The sequence below is a fragment of the Lepidothrix coronata genome, unplaced genomic scaffold (genome assembly GCF_001604755.1).
Source record: "Lepidothrix coronata isolate B3197 unplaced genomic scaffold, Lepidothrix_coronata-1.0 Scaffold25, whole genome shotgun sequence".
NCBI classification, from domain to species: Eukaryota; Metazoa; Chordata; class Aves; order Passeriformes; family Pipridae; genus Lepidothrix; species Lepidothrix coronata.
The window spans coordinates 5082934-5101279 of NW_016690205.1; the positions used below are offsets into that span (position 1 = coordinate 5082934).

The following is an 18346-nucleotide window of genomic DNA, read 5'->3' on the forward strand; positions in this document are numbered from 1 at the left end:
GCATACAAAATGGGACAGTGAGCAGAGAGCTGGGCATGAGAGATGCTCATACTTTTGTTTTCATCTTAGGGAATCATTGAATGGTTGGTTTGAGTTGGAAGAGACCATAAAGCCCATCCAGTTCCACCCCTGCCATGGGCAGGGACACCTTCCACTAGCTCAGATTGCTCCAAGCCCCATCCAACCTGGCCTTGGACACTTCCAGGTGTGTGACATTCACAGTCTCTCTGGGCAACCTATTCCAGGGCCTCACCACTCTTTGAATAAAGAATTCCTTCCCAATATCCCATCTAACCATGCCCTCTGCCAGTTTATAGCCATTGCCCCACATGGAAGTCTGAATTGGTGAGGTGGGAGCTCTGGGAGAGAGTCCATCTTTCCAGCACTCACTTGAAGGGGTGACAAATCACTTTTTACAGCTCATCAAGAGCCAGGCTTTGCAATAGGAATGTCACTGCTTAAAGGAACTACCATGAATCCATCAATTTGTAAGGCTGTAAAAGTGACATCATGGTGATGAATGGGAGGCAAGTTAGATCTGGAAAGGACATCTCTGGTGGTGTAGCTGTCGATAATTTATGCAGCTCTGTGTCTGTTATCAGTGCAGCCATCAGGGATCATCATCTTTTTTGGTAGATTTGACCCCAGCTCTCTGTATCTTTGATTTCAGAATCATTTATCTGAAGTGAGGTTCAGCTGTCATGTACTTTGCAGGTGATACTGAGCATCATTTTCACATTTGCAGCTCAATTTTTTAACTTAATTGTGCCAGTAATGGTGTGGAGAAAAACTTGAGAGGAGGTGAGGAGAAAAACACCTTTATCCTTTTTTCTAAGCTTGATATAAAACTATTTTTACAGCTGATTGTCTGTATTGTTCAACTTATACTAAAGAGTGCCTGTAACCTTTAGTAAGGTACATGGAAATGATATATAACAGGGCAGGGTGTTTCTAGACCTCAAAATATTCTCTATTATTTATTTTCTTAGTGCTTCACCTCCCCCCAGCTCCCTATTTCCTGGTCCCATTGCAAGGGGATGTTGCTGAGAGGGTGAAAAACTCGAGTTTTCTATGCCTGTTAGTTAATTCCAGAGTATTTTAAAGCATATTGGATAACACAACAAAATATTTAGCATGTTTAATTCCAGTGCACTGAAATATATTATAAGCCATGGGAGAAGGATTTAATTAATATGTTTGAGTTCAGCCCAGGTTGGTCACCTGCTAAGCTGGGCTTAGTTGACTGAGTTGTGTCCAGCGAGCTGAACTTGGAAAGTACTCTCTGAGCTCCCCTTACTGAAATTTATTTTAAGAGAATGTGGCCACCATAGTAAATTTTGAATGGTGTACAGGTGTTTTAAATGAAAATTCCAAGAGGTGAATTGTGCCTTCCTGCCCTACCCCTTAATCCTTCTTTTTTTTTGGCTAATTTTTGGTGGGGGAGCAGCTGCCTGAGCATCACACGTGTCTCAGGGAGGATTTCTCCCCAAAAAGATGACAGTAATTTGGTTTTCTCCTTCAGTATCTTTCCCTTTCTTCAAATGGAAAGGACAAGCTTAAAGTTTGATAAGGCTTTAGACTTTGAAAGATGCTCCAAGGACTCAGCTCAGCCCAACACTGTTTTATTGGGTTTTCTTGAATTTTCCCAGTCCAAGGCTGATCTGAACTGAAATAACAGAAAATTCCAGTGGAAAATTTCCATCAAACGATGGGAAAACCACTACAAAGGTGGTTTCAGTGGTGAATTGCCCTAATAATCTGTATTCTGGGGAAGACTTGGGAGTTCTGCTGAATTTATCCTCCCCCAGCTGCTGCAGAGCTCAGGGTGTCAGACCTTGATAGCAAAGTCATTTTTCAGCTTTCCCCAGCCTGTGTCAGCATTTTCCTCTTGGGGTTCAATTTTTTTGTTGTTGCTGTTGTTCCTCTTTTATGATACTAATTCTTTTTCAGACTGGAGCAAAGAAAAATCTTCTCCCCCCTGCCAAGAACCCTCAAAATCCTGTGTTATGCGTGAAAAGCTGCAGATGGTTCATTCAGGAGGGATTGGATTTGCTCAGTGCAGGCCCAGGGCACGTGTTAATGCTTTCAGCACTGTTTGCAGAGAGGCTGGAGCTGGGTGTGCATGGGAATTCCAGGGATGCAGGCTCTCAGCATCCCAAGGATGCTGCCTGCAGTTTCTGTGGGCAGCCCGGAGTGCCCGCATCCCTGGGATATGATGCAACTCCAAGAGCTGCCTGTACAACCACACTGCAGACTCAGATTTTACATCTCTGACAACTCCAGAGCTTGCTATTTGATTTCAACAGTAAATCAAGTTTCTGTTTATTTCCTGAGGCTCCAGGCTGTAAAGAACTTTCCTAAACTTAGAAATTCACATTGGTAATGATCTTTATTTGAGATAAACAGCTTATTAGCAGGGCCTGGGCCTTAATGACTGAGAAAATCAGATGCATTTTGTGTCCTAAAGCCGTATTTAGAATTAAAGCTGGTGCTGTTGATATCATAAGTTTAGTTCTATGAAATAAGTATATCAGCTAACTTAGGGAATGTCAGAGGAAAAGAGGAATAGCAAACCCTGGTGACAGATGCTCCGATATATTCGTAACACAGGCCATGCTGTTGCTTCAGTTCTCGGTGCTGGAGGAGCAGAGAGCTGCCTTCTGTCCCTGAAACAGCCTACTCCAATAAATAATTGGAATATCAGGCTTTGGATGAAAGCTCAGCAAGCAACTCCTAGAAAAACAGATGTTCCCCTGGAATCCCAGCGCACGTTTCCGAGTGCCGTTGTTCCGACCCGACACCAGGCACGGAACAGGTGTTCCACGGAATTGTCTGGGGTGGAAGTTCAACATCTGGCACGTCTTGCTTCGTTGGGTTTGTAATTGTTTTGTACTCATTTAATTTCCTGTGCAGCCTGGCTGGTCAACGGGAAGAGCTGGGCTTGGAAGGGGCAGGTCTGCACGAGCAGGCCTTGGATTTCATTAACCTTGGATGTGGGTGGCTTTTTGCTGGGAATGCTGCTGCTCCCGGGAGATTATGTGAAGGATAAATATTATGGAGTAGCTTTTAGTAGTTGAAGTTTTAGTGCTTCTTTGTAAAAAATTGGAGAGACAGAGTGTTATACATGTATAAAAATACACATGACTGAAGTGGAAGCTGCAGGGGGGGAAAAGGCTCCAAAGACTGTGGATTTTTGCTGTAAACCTTAGTTTAGTAAGTAAACACTAAGTAAACCCTAGTGTGTGCTGGTTTGAAGCCGATGCTTCCTGAGAGCCCCTGGGATGTAGGGAGTGAGCGTGGTCCTGTGTTTGCCTCACGTGATGATGGGCTTAGTTTGAACATCAAGAGCTCCTGTTGCTTCAGCTTTAAAAATAATCCCCAAAGTGACATTTATCGTGTTACTCTTGTGTTGGGAAGGATTCTGGTTCCTGCTCTTGTCAGTGTGTGGATACAGCTGGTTCAGTGTGAGGAAGCCATATCCGAACAACCCCACAGAGAGGTGTTTTCCTGGGATGGTTTGGATTCCTGGCTGTGGGGGAATGCCTGTGGCTTGGTGGTGGTCACTATTGCCTGTCTGGCAGCTTGGGGTGTGGATGGTGCATCCTTCTGCTGACAGGAGGGTCCAGACTGGCCAAGTCTCATGGGCTTGGGTTATAACAGGAGTCGAGAGGAGGGTTGAGCATGATTATAGAAAATACTCTGTGCTTAAAAAAAGGGGAGAGCCTCAGGGAATGAGGTCTGGTAAGGCGTTATTTCAGCTGGAAGAACAGGTACCTGTCTGTCTGTCTGACATCAGAAAGGGCCAGAGCTGCACAAGCTCTGCCAAGAAGGCTGTGAGGAAACACTCCTTGTAAGCAAAGAGATGTGAAACCCACCTGCAGTGCCTGGGTCACCTGCACTGTGACACTGGTCCTGAGCAGGCTGGGACAGATGCCAGGTGAGCACCATTTTTAAATTTGATGCTCAGTTTTTCAGTTTAACTGTGCCAGTAGTGGTGTGGAGGAAAAAACTTGTGAAACCCCTTATCCTTTTTTCTGAGCTTGACATAAAACTATTTTTACAACTGATTGTCTTTATCATGCAGCTTATACTAAAGAGAGTCTGTATCCCTTAGTAAGGTACAGGGAAAAGATATATAACAGTGCGGGGTGTTTCTGGACCCAAAATCTGCCCTATTATTTATATTCTTAGTGCTTCACCTCCTCCCAGCTCCCTATTTCCTGGTCCCATTGCAAGGGGATGTTGCTGAGAGGGTGAAAAGCTGGACTTTTCTATGCCTGTTAGTTAATTCCAGAGTATTTTAAAGCATATTGGATAACACAACAAAACATTTGGCATGTTTAATTTAAAATACACTGAAATACATTGTAATTCATGGGAAGAGGGTGGGTCCTGCCTGTTTTCAGTGCTGCAGCTCTGCAGCCCGTGGCCTGTGCCTGCTTTGCAACTCAGTTTCACTGGCTCAGCCATTGGTTGGGCTGTGCTTGTGAGTTTGATCATTAAACTGGTTCAGATTTCAGAAAAAAAGTAAGTTTTCCTTCCTCCCCCCACTGGTTTTTGCCTGGTGTGTTGGCAGTGAGATGTATGGGTGTGTTGGCGTCAGTAGGAGGGAGCTGGGGGTAGAAGACAAAAGGGATGAGAATGTGTAAAGCCTCGTGCTATCAAAGCCTTTGTGTTTCAGAGCAGCTGATCCAGCCCCTCTGGCATTGCCTCTGAGCTGTGCCTGTGTGTGCTGGAGGAGGAGGATTCACAGAAACGTGGAACAGTTCGGGCTGGAAGGGAACTTTTAAAGTCATCTAGTCCAACCCCCCTGCAATGAGCAGGGACATGGACTCATTGAATAAATGAGATTGGAAAAGACCTTTAAGATCATCAAGTTGTCTTCTACCAGATTGGGTTGCTCCAAGCCCTGTCCAACCTGGCCTTGGACACCTCCAGGGATGGGGCAGCCACAGCTTCTCTGGGCAACCTGTGCCAGAGCCTCACCACCCTCACAGGGAAGAATTCTTTGGGATTAATTTTATGTCTTTGAAATACCAGTGCTTGTGTTTTGAGGCGATATCTTAGAATTATTGAAGTGATACTTTCTTCATTTCAGTCTTGGCAGCTCCGTGCCTGGTGGACCTGCTGGAGGAGGGTATCATCCACGTGCAGATGTAGTGAAGAGGTGATGAGAGGAATTAGAAACCTTGAAACACAGTGGTACCATCACTGTTCCTTCAATTATACAACTGCTAAAAATATATTGCTGTACATGGGAAGCAACTTAAGCTTAAAACCATGAACTTTCTCTACTCAGAGTACATATCAGTTGCCTTAACTGCAGAGTGGAGGGCTCTGTGGAGAACCCTGAGCAGGGAGGAGGAGTTACTTGAAGCAGCAGATTTGAGCAGCTCTGTGGTGGGGCTGTAACTTCTGACCCATCTCACCACCATGCTGACCTTCCACACCAGCCAAAGAGAACCTTTGCTATTAACTTGAATATTGGCCTCCATTTCAATCTTCATGTTTGATTAAATACTTCTGTCATTAAATTCTGCCAAGTGATGGAGTTGATCCTGAAAAACATGCCCAAGACTTGGCTGCTCACCTTTTCCTCCCAGGTAACAACTGCTTTACCAGGTGTGCTCTGAAGGGCGTTTCTAGTGCTGTTTCCTGCCTCTGGGGTCCTGGGCCACCAATCTCCAAGGACCTGGTGTGGAGGGAGCTCAGGTCATGGTGGAGTTAGAGGAGCAGAAGGAGGATCAGGAGTGAGCTGGTCCCACGTGTTATGGCCAAGCTTAAAATTGGCACTGAAAGCAGTGTCAGAGCTCCCCAGGCACAGTTAAATGCACCATTTGACTTGGAAGCCTGAGTGTTCCTTACACTGCAGGGTCGTTGTTTGGGTTTGGATTTCTGCAGTGCAAAGCTGTGCTAGACTTTGGATACATTTGTAAGGTTTCCAACCTGCTGTGCTGAAAACTTTAAGCCCTAACCCTGCTCCCTTCCTTCCCGTATTACACCTCTTACATGTTACAAGTGAATTCTCATTAATCCAGATGTCATGTTCTCCTTTTCTGCCTTGTCTGACTCTCTAGACAGGGCACACACTTCTGCTTTTGGTTTTTCCCTTCCTCCCCTTCTCTTCTCCAAAATGAAACACTTCGCTGCTGAAATGCAAGCACTTAATGTGGCCATGATGCAGTATTTAAATTCTGTATGTTTTTTCCATTGTATGTAATTAGTTTTTGTTTTCAAAATGCAATTTTAAATATTCATCCAGATCTATTACAAAGGAACATCTGTATGATGATACATTTTCTGCAGCTGAGGAACAGAGGAGCCACTGGGAAGGAACCAAAGGCAACTTCTCAAGTTAATTGTAAGATTTTATTGGTGTTTCACTCCACTGCTCAAGGGTTTCTTGTGCAAATCAATCTCAAACTGCTTAATTTATGTATGAGCCCTGCTTGAAAGGCAGCACAGATTGATCTGCTGACAATGCATGGGGAAAGGTGACCCTAATTTGTGACTTCAGTCACAGGCCTGTTGGGAGAGGGGGATGCTGGAGACTTGTGAAAATGTAAATGCAGATTTTTGCTTTGGCTCTAAAGGTTCTCCATCCATGTTCAGTCAAACATAATTACTGTGGGGTGTAGGTGGTTTTTTGGTATTACAAAAGACATTAACGGGTGTTAAAAATCAGTCAAAGTGTTTTTCCTCAAACTTTGTTCTTCTAAGATTTTATAAGGAAGTCCTGAAACTTTCTTGTTGGCCTATGTTGAATTATTTGATTAGTCCCTCGATTAGTCTGACAAGTCTCTTTTCCTTCTCCATGTTTCTGTGTTAATGAACTCACTCCTTTGGTGAGCTCACAGGTAAAATTGTAAATAATTCAAACTACAGCCTTGCTGCAGACCTTTATTTATCTAAAATGAGCCCAAGAAGGATGGACAATTAATATTTATGCAGTGAGACACATTTGGAGGTGAAATGGGAATGTAAAATGGCTGTGGCATAGACCTGATAGCAGAAAACATGTAAAAATAATAATATAACGAAATAATCCAATGGTTTTTCTTTCATTTTCCCCATAAGAGCACTCTGTGCCTTAATCTCAACTCAGTCTTGATCCTCCTCTTGGGTGTTGGGCAACTCTTGACGTGTGAGCATCCCCCAGGGGCCGTGACCACGGCAGGGGTGGCTGTGGTAGCCATGGCCAGGAGTCACAGCTGCCACCACCAGCCCTGGAGTGACAACCACTTCCTTTCCCTGTGCTGAGGGCCGTGGGGACGGTGGCAGTGGCCAGGGCTTCCTGCTGACTCAGGACTGACATCCTGCCCCACCACCTCTCTCGTAACCGCGAGGGGCAGCTCGGCCCGCGACGGGGATCCTCACTTCAACTCGTTATCTGGGTGTCATTTCTTCTCTGCTGAGCATCTGCTGTGAGAATCTAAAGTGTCTTTTAGGATTTCTTTTCTGACGTAGAATTCCCAGCGGTCTGGGGTAGGAAAGGGATTGACAGGGCAAGGCGAGGTTGGCAGCAAGAGCTCAGGCAATTTATAAACCTCCTCTGTCGAAAATCAGACGAGGCCTTTTCTCCCACGCTGTCTTGGAGTAGATTGGCTCCTCTTTGTGCTCTCCAAAGGCTGGGCTTAGTCAAATGTTCCTCAAAACAATGGTGCTGGTGAAGGGGGGCCAGGGGAGGGCTGGCTCCTCGCTCCTGATAAGCTTTTCTATATATAAAACTGCGTGGCTGGCTCCTGATATGAGACGTTCTACTGGCTCCTGATAGCACTGATGTGATAGGGAACGTTCTGTTAACCCTTTCATTCATTCAGCAGTAGTTAGAGGTGTCACTTGCTGTCCCCAAGTCGTTCTGCTGATGACTGAGAGCAAGGCTCAGCTCTGAATTTCATGCACTGCATTGCAGAAACCGCTGCTGCCGCAACCGGGAGCGGCAGCAAGGAGGAAATGGTGAAAGCAGCTTCAAAAAAAGGCATAAGTCCAAGCCCAACTGCAGGGTAGAAGTAAAAAAAAGGAAACAAACTGAAAATACTTTGTTCTCCCTTTAAAAATGTCGTAGAACAGAGATTCACGTTAGGGGATTGGTTATGGGATGAACCTGAAGAAATATGGTGTTTTAAATACTCCAGGGAAATAATCCAGCTCTTCCTGTAGATCAAGAAAATTTCTTTTAGCTCTAGAAATACTTTTACAGCTGGTTTTGTGCTTTGCATGGAAGCAGTTGGTGGAGAATCGCGTGTGGAGTCACCTGAGCGTGGACAGTGGGTAAGGTGAGGTTAGTGGGGCGGTGACACCGTGTACAGGTGGGATGGTGGCCTCCAGCTCCAGGATTTGCTGTTCTGCTTCCCAGTTTCTGCCTGTTCTGCTTTGGCTGAAGCTGTGGTGAGGTGGGATTTGGGCTCAGACCTGGCATTTGAGGTGCAGGTTGTCACTGCAGCCAGGAGCTCTCCCCCCGGAGCTGCAGTTTGCTGGCTGAGGCATCGCAGTTCAGATGTGAAGTAAATCGACTTTCTGGGGGTGAAAAGGGAAGGATCGACTTCTCGTGAATTTTCTGGTTTTCGGAAAATTTTCTGAAAAGACTTATGGTTTTGTGGAGTTGTTGTTGTTGTTCTGCTCCTTTGCAGCTGGACCTTCATGAGATGACTGAGCGTGGTTGGGCTTATGTGTCCCTGAGGGAGATGTTCCTTCAGGGGCTCTGTTTGTGAACGTTGAAGGTGGGTGAAGGAATGGGGGAAGGCTGGTGGATTAGCTCTCCTCATCAGCAGAGGATGATGGAGATGGCTCCTGCTCTGCCTGGGGTGAGCTGGGAATGGGCAACCAAACCTGCCAGTACCATGTGGTAACGTGGGTGCAGGGATGGGGACTCGGGCTGTAACAAGGGAAGGACAAACTGGCATTCGGGTGAAGGTGGATGTGAAGTCAGTGGGAAATTCTCACCTGAGAACAGGCTGGAGCCATCTCTGGGTTTGGGTTGCAGGGGGCAGGAGATGTTGTGTGAGCAGGCACAGGGCATTGTGTGGGTCCAGTTTGGGAATCACAGAATCATTAAGGTTGGAAAAGACCTCTAAGATCATCGAGTCCAACCTTGGAACAATCCTCACCTTGTCAGCCAGACCAGAGCACTGAGTGCCATGTCCACTCATTAAAGGAGACAAGATCTGGAGGCTTCACAGCTTAACTCAATTTCCATAAAACGACTGAAACTATTAAATGTCAGTCCTGGAAAGTGTTGGAAAGGTGTATAGGGAGTGATGTGTCCTGCCATATCACACTTTGTCCAGTGACAGTATAATATGCCTTATGGATTTCAGCAGAACCTGTAAGTGTGGTGGGCTTGGCCCTGCTGGGTTCGTGCTTGGACTCGATCTTAGAGGGCTTTTCCAACCTGAGTGATTATAAGTGCTTTTGTGTTGCAGTGGAGTTTTACCGCTGTCTCAGAGATGATGCTTTCTCAGAAGCATGTTGAGAAAAGATGGATGTGATGGAACCTCAGCTTGCAGAGCAGCTGTTAATTAGAAAAATGAGACCGTGAAGAGTGCAGGGGTGTGGCCTTCACAGCAGCCTCAGTTATTTATTGTGTCTGTGAAGGCTTGGCCTGCATGGGGAGTGTTGTGTTCATGGCATTCAAAGCAGTCTTGGCTCATTTGGGGAATGTTGTGGAGAGGAGCCATCAGCTGCACCATGGAGTTGGTGAAGAACTTTGCCTCCACAGGAGAACCAAGGAAAGGACCTGTCTGAGCCTTCCTGTGGCACGATGCCAAAATAAATGAAGGTATGAGGCAGGGACTGGATTGTTATCTGTGCTTTGGGCTGATGTGGCCTTACCCAGAGCATCAGGGCTTTGGGAAGGACCGTGGGCTGAGAGAGTCCTGAAGGGAGTAATGAGAATTGCTGGAGCTTGGGAATGATCTGTTGGGAGAGGCTGGGAGAACTGCTGCTGTTATTGAGTTTACAAAAGAGATGGTTAAAGGAAGATGCCTGTCTTCAAACATAGAAGGCTCAAATGGGAATAGTGTGGAATCCATCTTTCTGGGAGTAAAGGAGCAGTGGGCTGAGTTTAAAATAAATTTAAATAATTAAAAATTAAAGAAAGTGTGAAGGACTGGAATGTGGAGCTGAGGGATGCTGAAGAACTGGAGATTTGGGTGAACGCTCCAGAGTAACATGTCAGGATTGGGGTAGGTCCACCCTGAGGTGAGGGAATGGCCTGGGTAACTTGTCAAGGACCTTTTGCCAAAAAAGCCCTTTTTGCTTGGCCATGTTATTGAGCGTTGTGCAGCTATACTGATGTATTTAGAATTAATCCTCTTGCAGTTGTTAGGCACCTAAATAAAACATGACTCATTTAATTAATTACACAGAAATCATGGGACTTTATACTTCACTTTAGGTAGGAGTTATTTTATCTCCTTCTTTAATGATTAAAACCTCAGCTCATGACACAAAAGTGTATGAATCTTAAAAAAATATGATTAGGGGATTTTTTTTGAATTAATATAGGTATTTGTATTTGGTTTTGGTTTTTTGGTTTTTTGGTTGTTTGCTTTTTTTTAATAACAGAAGGAACTACAGGATGTTTGTTTACATTTTGGGGAATATTTAAACACTTTTCTATGCATCAGGTAGGAAATAGTGAAATAGTGTCCTTGGTGTATTGACTTTGGAACTATATGACCACTTCAGAAATGCACCTGCTGAGACGGTTGTTTCCTGCAAAAGCTGGTCAGGCAGGGGCAAAAACTGGCTTAAGAGTTCTTTAAACAGTGTTGGACAGTAAATATACATCTGGGAGAGAATGTACTAATCATCTTGACCTTCTTTATTGCAGCATGGAAATAGAGTTTTGAATTTGAAAATAATTTTCATCTCTCTCTCTGAAGTTGTAGTTACTTCTTACTTGTTGTGTGCTCTTTTCCTACTGTTGTCCCCCTGTGCTGGCACTGCTGAGACCCCACCTCAAATCATGGGGAGGGTTTTGGGCCCCTCATGACAAGAAGGACACTTGAGGGGCTGGAGCATATTCAGGGAAGGGAACAGAGCTGGGGAAGGGTCTGGAGCACCAGGAGCAGCTGAGGGAGCTGGGGGGGCTCAGCCTGGAGAAAAGGAGGCTCAGGGGGGACCTTCTCGCTCTCTGCAACTCCCTGACAGGAGGGGGGAGCTGGGGGCAGTTTGGGCTCTACTCCCAGGGAACAAGGAACAGGAGAAGAGGAAACAGCCTCAAGTTGTGCCAGGGGATGTTTAGATTGGATGTTGGGAAAAATTTCTTCATGGAAAGGGCTGTCCAGCCCTGGCACAGCTGCCCAGGGCTGTGGTAGAATCCCCATCCCTGGAAGGATTTAAAAGGCATGTGGATGTGGCACTTGGGATACATGGGTTAGTGTGGCCTTGGCAGTGCTGGTGAATGGTTAGACATGATGATCTCAGAGGGCTTTTCCTACCTAAAGGATTCCACAGTTTTTGTGATGTGAAAACTGGCTATTCCAAGCCTGACTGCATAGCTTTAGATATGATGTCCCAATACCTTCCCAGCCTTTGCATTGCTCCATTGAGAGCCGCTCAGGCACGGAAAAGAAATCTTTCCTTCCTTTTTGTCCCTTCATTTCCATAACTGTGGGGCTGCAGATAATCCCTGTATGGAATACATGAGTGGGCATGAGTGTATATTTTTCCAAAATTAAGGTTGAAGTCAGAGTTCATTCTGTTCCTGGTTTTAAACACATCTAAGCCAATTCTCTTTTTCATTCAGTTTATCCCACAGCATATTTTCAAAATGCTTTAAATCTGATCCTGATGAGCAATAGCACCAAAGAACACAGGAAAATAGTAGAAGAGAGGTCACTGTCCCACTCAACAGTGCTGCCTCCTGGTGATCATGGAATAACTTGGGTTGGAAGAGACCTTTCAAGCTCATGTAGGCCAGCCCAAGTATGACTTGCTCATCTAGTCCAGCCCATCTAGTCCTGGGTGCATTTGTGGAATCCTGTTGATTGAAAAATTCCCCTCCATTTTTAAGGTGTGAAATGTCACTTTGTAAGGCTGGAATGTCCCCCCCGGTGTCCCCACTGTCAGTTAATCCTTGTTGGAGCAGACCTGCTAATGCAGGGCTTAATCTGCTGGTGACAACCTGTGATTTATATTCCCAGGAGACCCCAGCCTTGCTAATTGAAATGGATTTGAACTTGTGTTCACCGTGCTAGGCTGGGCTTGGAGACTTACCGAGAAAGACAGATAGAACCAGCTCTACTGGGTCAGTAGAATTTAAAAACTATTATTACAAAAGTGGTCATTCCTGTCTGTATTCAGTAGGTATCTTTCAACATCAGCTTTTTGAACAGATTATGTATTTTCTGTATAAATCCTGATCTAGTCTATGAGTGAGTGTCCCATAGGTGGCTCACCTGCCTCTAGCACATCAAAAATAATCACTTCTTGTCTGTCTGCTGCCAATTTTTGTCACCCACATCCTCTGTGCCACATCTGCTGGCCTCCCTTACATGAAAATCAAAGCAAATATATTAATTTGTCCACCTGAATTAGGCACAAAGTGACTAAGCAAGAAAGACAGTCTATCAAGCTTGATTATTCCAAATGGAAATTCATTTTATTCGGTTAATTGGTGCTTTGCCTCGCTCAGTCTCTTACGTGTAAGTGATTATTCTGATTTGTAATTCTTAATCAAATTATTTCCCTCTCCTTTAGATGATCTTTACTGAGAGTGATCACGTAGCATACTTGAGGAATTTTTACTGTCAGATATAATTTTGTGAGCAGTTGTATTATAAAGGATTTTAAAATTAGATATTTATCCCTTTAATTCTCTCGTTATTCCTGAAGTGGTCAGATACAAAGCTTGTCTTGTTGTACAATATATTATATGTACAATATAATAGGCACAATAAACCCAACAGTGAGTGTGCTGTAGACAGTCCTATTAAAAAATTATAGGTTTTTATGGTGAAATTTGACTTTTCATGGCAGAATGTTTTCTAACTTGTTGTGTAGCTGAATTTAGGGAGTGTTTCCCAAGCAGAGAGGTGTCTGCCAGAGTTTTTTTGCCTCTCGCTGGGCTGCACTGAACACATGTGCAAACATCTCCACAAATATCTGAAGTCCATTTCTTTTTTTCCTCTGGATTTTAGGACTTCTGGAATCTCTGAGGCAGAATCACAGGGAACTAAAAATAAGAATATGGAAACTCAATGTATTGATTTTTTTTAATTATTATTTTATTTTTTAATCTTTATTTTTAAAAGCACGTCAAAACATGGGACTTGAACAAACTTCTCAAAATTTGCTTTGTTGCTTAATGTATAACTCCAAGTAGAGAATCATTATGGAATGGTTACTCCTTACAGGAGGAAAACTGAGAAGCTGATCCCAGCTGGTGTCCTTAGGGTGGTGGTGTGATGGGTGGGACGTGCTCCCCGTGGAGCTGAACCCAGGAGCCTGAAGTTCTGCTGCTCCACAGGCTTCAATGCCAAATGCCCAAGGTGGGAATGGTGGTGGAGGGCCTGAGTTTTGGCTGAGGGGTCTGTGAGACTCAGCACCTCCCTGTGATGACCTTGGAAACACATGTAATGAAGTGTCTAAGACCAGGTTGGATGGGGCTTGGAGTAACCTGGTCTAGTGGAAGGTGTCCCTGCCCATGGCAGGGGGTGGGACAAGATGAACTTTAAGGTCCCTTCCAACCCAAACCATTCCATCTTCGTGCAAGTTCCTGCTTTCCCCCTGTTGGTTTTGAAAAGGAAGGAGCACTTCTTTTGCTGTCTATTTTGTAAAATCATAATTCAGCTGAACAATTTCCCTTGGAGTGCTACAGTAATGATTGCTCACCCTGATGACATAATGGCACAATAAAGTTGTAACCAAAAACGAGGTCATGCGGGAGCCATTCCAGTTAAACTGTAACTTGGCACTGCCTGGTGTGCTGGGATGGGTCACACAGTCACAGTCCCTGACTTTCCTGAGGCCAGAGCTTGAGGAAAGAGAAAATAGCTGCAGTCAGCCCAGCTGGAGGTAAGAGCTGCTCCTGTGCCAGGGATTCCTGGCCAGGGGAGCTGCTGCCGTGCCGGCTCACTTGCTCCAGGTAGGGAATCCCCCAGCCTGGTGGAGAAAAGACTGGGGTTTAGGACTTGGAGAATCACAGAATGGTTTGGGTTGGAAGTGACCTTGAAGATCATCTCATTCCACCCCCTGCCATGGGCAGGGACACCTCCCACTAGCCCAGGTTGCTCCAAGCCCCGTCCAACCTGGCCTTGGACACTTGCAGGGATGGGGCAGCCACAGCTTCTCTGGGCAACCATGTTCTTTAGAGGGACCAACAGTGTTTGGAGTTTTATGGGTGAAAAGCAGGAAGAGTAAAAGAAGAGCCAGAGCATTTCTGTCTTTCTTTTTTCTTTCTTTTTTTTTTTTTTTTTTATTTTTTTTTAATTTTTTATTAAACTCAATTTTTTGGGTAGGCATTTGCTCTTGCTGTGGCCAACACCTTAAATGCCAAAGCATTGGTCAACCTACAGTGCCAGTGCTTTCATGTCTCTCATGTCTCTCATTTTTAATCCTCTTTTCTGAGTTGATGGTGCTTATCCTTGAGAATATTAACTTTTATAGCACTAAAAATCTGGGGCATGACCTGAGCTACGGGATTCTAAAGCCTTGGGGGAAAAAAACCAAATCCCAACAGTCTCTCCACCCTCCTCTGTGTGAGCTGGGATGTGTCACTGTTTTATTCCTGCTTTAGGAGGACGCAGGGGATGGGTATCAATTTAACCTGCTCTGAAGCAGCTTGTGCATCAGATTCCTTGGAAAAGTCTCACAGCTGTAGCAGGGCCACGTGCCATGACCAAGGTTTTATTGGCCTAGTTTCTTAAAGCCCAGGTTTTACTTCTGAGCTGTCAGGTCAGATGAGGATTCAGTTCTGCGGCCAAAATAGAAATTAGCCATGTGTAGTAATCCATTAATCCCTGAAAATAATGCTGTTTGTTCACATTTTGGGGAGCTGGGCTGTCCCCTGTGACATCCCTGTGGGCTGTGTGAGAAGTAGTGGCAGCGATCCCGGAGCTGGGAAGGGCTGTACAGAGGTATCACACACTCCCCAAACTTCTGAGCTGATCCCTATTGAATTGCATCTAAATTCCAGGTGCTTTGCCTCCTGGGACAGAGACATTGTGGCTGTCCCATCCCTGGAATTGTTCAAAGCCAGGTTGGGTGGGACTTGGTGCAGCCTGGTCTAGTGGGAGGTGTCCCTGCCCATGGAGGGGGTTGGAAATGGGTGATCTTTAAGGTCTCTTCCAACTCAAACCATTCTAGGATTCTGTGATTCTTGGCAGGCTTTGAGTTACCTGTACAATTTTACAGTGATTTTTTTATCCTTTTTTTTGTCATGGTATCAAGTTCTCTGTTGGACACAGAAGTGTTTATATGTAACAATGCAGCCTTTTAAATCTGTCTTTGCAACAGGAATCTCTGGCACCTCATTCAGATAATGAGATATAGCTAAATAATAATGGTAGAAATAATAAAATACACGGAGTAGTAATAAACTACCAATAGTAGTAATAAATTACCAAAAATACTAGTCCATGGAGTGGACTTCAGGACTGAAGTGCCTGAGCCATTTAGAATAGAATTACAGAATCATTAAGGTTGGAAAAGACCTCTGAGATCATCAAGTCCACCCTGTGCCCAATCCCCACCTCATCACCCAGCCCAGAGCACTGAGTGCCACGTCCAGTCATTCCTTGGACACCTCCAGGGATGGGGACTTCACCACCTGCCTGGGCAGCCCCTTCCAGTGTCTAACCACCCTTTCCATGAAGAAATTCCTCCTGATGTCCAACCTGAACCTCCCCTGGTGCAGCTTAAGACTGCTTCCTCTCATCCTGTCCCTGGTTTCCTGTCAGAAGAGGCCAACCCACACCTATCCAGGGAATAAAGGCTGGAGGCAGTGGGATATAAGCAGATAAATGGCCTGTGTCCCATGTGGATATGAAAACAGTTCCTGTTTCTTTTACAGGAGGGGCAGCAGTTGCCTCCCAGCAGAGTGTGTCTCTACCTGGATCTTTTGCTTCCCACTTTTATCAACAAGAGGCTTCTTTGGTAGCACATGGTTGTCCTTTCTTGTTCAGCTATGCTTTTCTACCCACCTATTCTCTCTGGGGAGTTGTTACTATTTTTTACTTCTTGTTTTAACAGGCTGTATCATGACATTGTACCTTTGTGAGGATGGAAAATGCTGCTGTGTCTGTAGCTGTGGGGTTTTTTTCATTCAAAAAATTATGTTGTTGCATTCCTGTGTGTGGTGGACATAAATATAAATATACAGTAAAGCTCAGGGTGTTTTTATGTGATTGCAACTCGCTCACCTCCCCATCCACTCCAGTCTGAAGAGAAGTACTTCCAATTTCTCTCAGGGAACAAGAGACAGGACAAGAGGAAACGGCCTCAAGTAAAACCTGGAGAGGTTTAGGTTGGAAATTAGGGAAAATTTCTTCATGGAAGGGGTTGTCAAGCATTGGAAGAGGTTGCCCACGGAGGTGGTGGAGTCCCCATCCCTGGAGGGATTTAAAAGCCAAGTAGATGTGGCACTTGGGGACATGGGTTAGTGGTGGCCTTGGCAGTGCCGGGGGACTGGTTGGACTTGATGGGCTCAGAGGGCTTTTCCAACCTTAACCATTCCTGATTCTATGAAATTTTAGGGTCTTAGAGGCCTTTTTCAACTTCAGTGATTCCATGATTCCCCCCTTGGTCTATGCAATATTTGGTCTACGCTGAGCTCAGTCCTTTGCATCGCCCTCTGTGCTGCAGCTCCTGAGTTTCCTGTAAGTTTTAATCCTCCTTTCTTTAGCAGTGGAAATGCAAAATGCCTTGGTCAAAGAGTGGGATCTCACAATTTGCATAATCTTTGTCGATGTGTTTATTTTTAATAAATTGTGAGACTTCAAAGTGTGCTCCAGTTCCACTTTATCACATCCAAGAGAACAGATTCAGGGTGTCTGACATGGAATTGGCATCTGTAAAACCCTCCTAACAGTGATTTTGTGGGAAGTGTTGATGTGCCTTCCACCTTCCCGTCTCTTGGAATCTTGCCAGCAGCTTCAATTATTTTGTGGGGTGTTTTTTTAAGGAGCTGGATGTATTTTAAGGATGAGCCAGTGAACTAAACGCTGCCTGGGAAAATCAGGCAGCAGAGCCACTGCCAGAATTGATTACTCGAATTTCCAGTGGATTTCAGCAGCCTTTGCTGAGGATGTGAAGCATCCCAGGATTCAGCACCTCTTCCCTGGCAACACGAGCCCTTTCCCTATTGATTCTGCTTTTATTCTGGCTTTATTTCAGATTTCCAAATCCGCCTTATTCCTTTCTTTCTCTTCAATACAAATTAATTGCTGCTCCATGTCCTGAGCTTCAGCATCCTATTGCTTTATAATGATAAATATAATATAATTGTAAATTGTAAATTTTGGAGGTTTATATATAGTGCTAAATACAATGTAGGTACATTTTGCAGTCAGGTGTTAAACATAATTAGTTATCTAATTAACTATCTAATCCAAGAATGGGATTAGATAGTAAGACATTTAAGTCTGCTTAAATTATAAATAGTAGCAGAAGGAACTGAGTGAGTAAATTGGTCAGCAGGAAGCTGAACTGGAGAAAAAAATATATTTAAGAAAATAAATTTCGATGGTAACATTGCTTTTTATTATTCTTTCTTTACTTATTATGTTAGAGAAAAAAATTCATTGAGCTTCCAGACCCTGTATCTAAAAAATACCATGTGTGTGCTGAGTTGGAATTTACTCGTGGGTGTAGGATTGGGTATAGGAGAGGCTTGGAATAAGGTTCACTAAGTAACAGATGTGTGAGTGGCAAAAAGGTGGTGTGAAAGTTGTTGTTACAGGAGATTTTTATACAGTTGATCTTATCCAGAGATCATTGCAGGGGGATTATCCCACTTTACATGGAAAGGAAGGATTTTCTAATGGTTATTCTAGTAACTGCCAAGTTCCTGAAATTTTTAATCTGTTGTTAGGCAGGACTGTGGAATACCCTGTGGAAATTGTAATATTAAATGTGTTTTACTGTATCAGGGAGCTTTGTTATGCAGTCTTTGGATGGTTATGACTTCAGCAGTGGATGCAGAGCCACCATCTGGATGTGTCCTGCCATTTACAAAACACAGAAAGTAATATTTGCATGAAAACATTTTTAAATCAAGCACAACTGGTTAATGGCTGAGATGGCAGCCTCTTCTAATTAATATGTTCATTAGGGACTCGATAAATACACAGCAGATTAATAACAACAGTTCTTTTCCACCTTGACTTTGAGGGATTGGAGT

The 18346-nt window shown here is 44.5% G+C and overlaps 1 protein-coding gene across 6 annotated transcripts in view; it reads left to right on the top strand.

Annotated features, from left to right (window-relative positions):
- Window positions 1-18346, top strand: part of PTPRE (protein tyrosine phosphatase, receptor type E) — a 97856-nt gene that overhangs the window by 44651 nt on the left and 34859 nt on the right. Inside the window, exon 1 of one of the 6 annotated variants that reach the window (XM_017809318.1) lies at window positions 185-205. The exons of 3 other annotated variants lie outside the window; for them this stretch is intronic. The gene's annotated coding sequence lies outside the window, so the exon portion shown is untranslated. Of the gene's footprint in view, window positions 1-184; window positions 206-8046; window positions 8272-16790; window positions 16824-18346 lie in introns of those variants that run through there. 2 more of the 6 variants (XM_017809314.1, XM_017809312.1) reach the window with 2 other exon arrangements.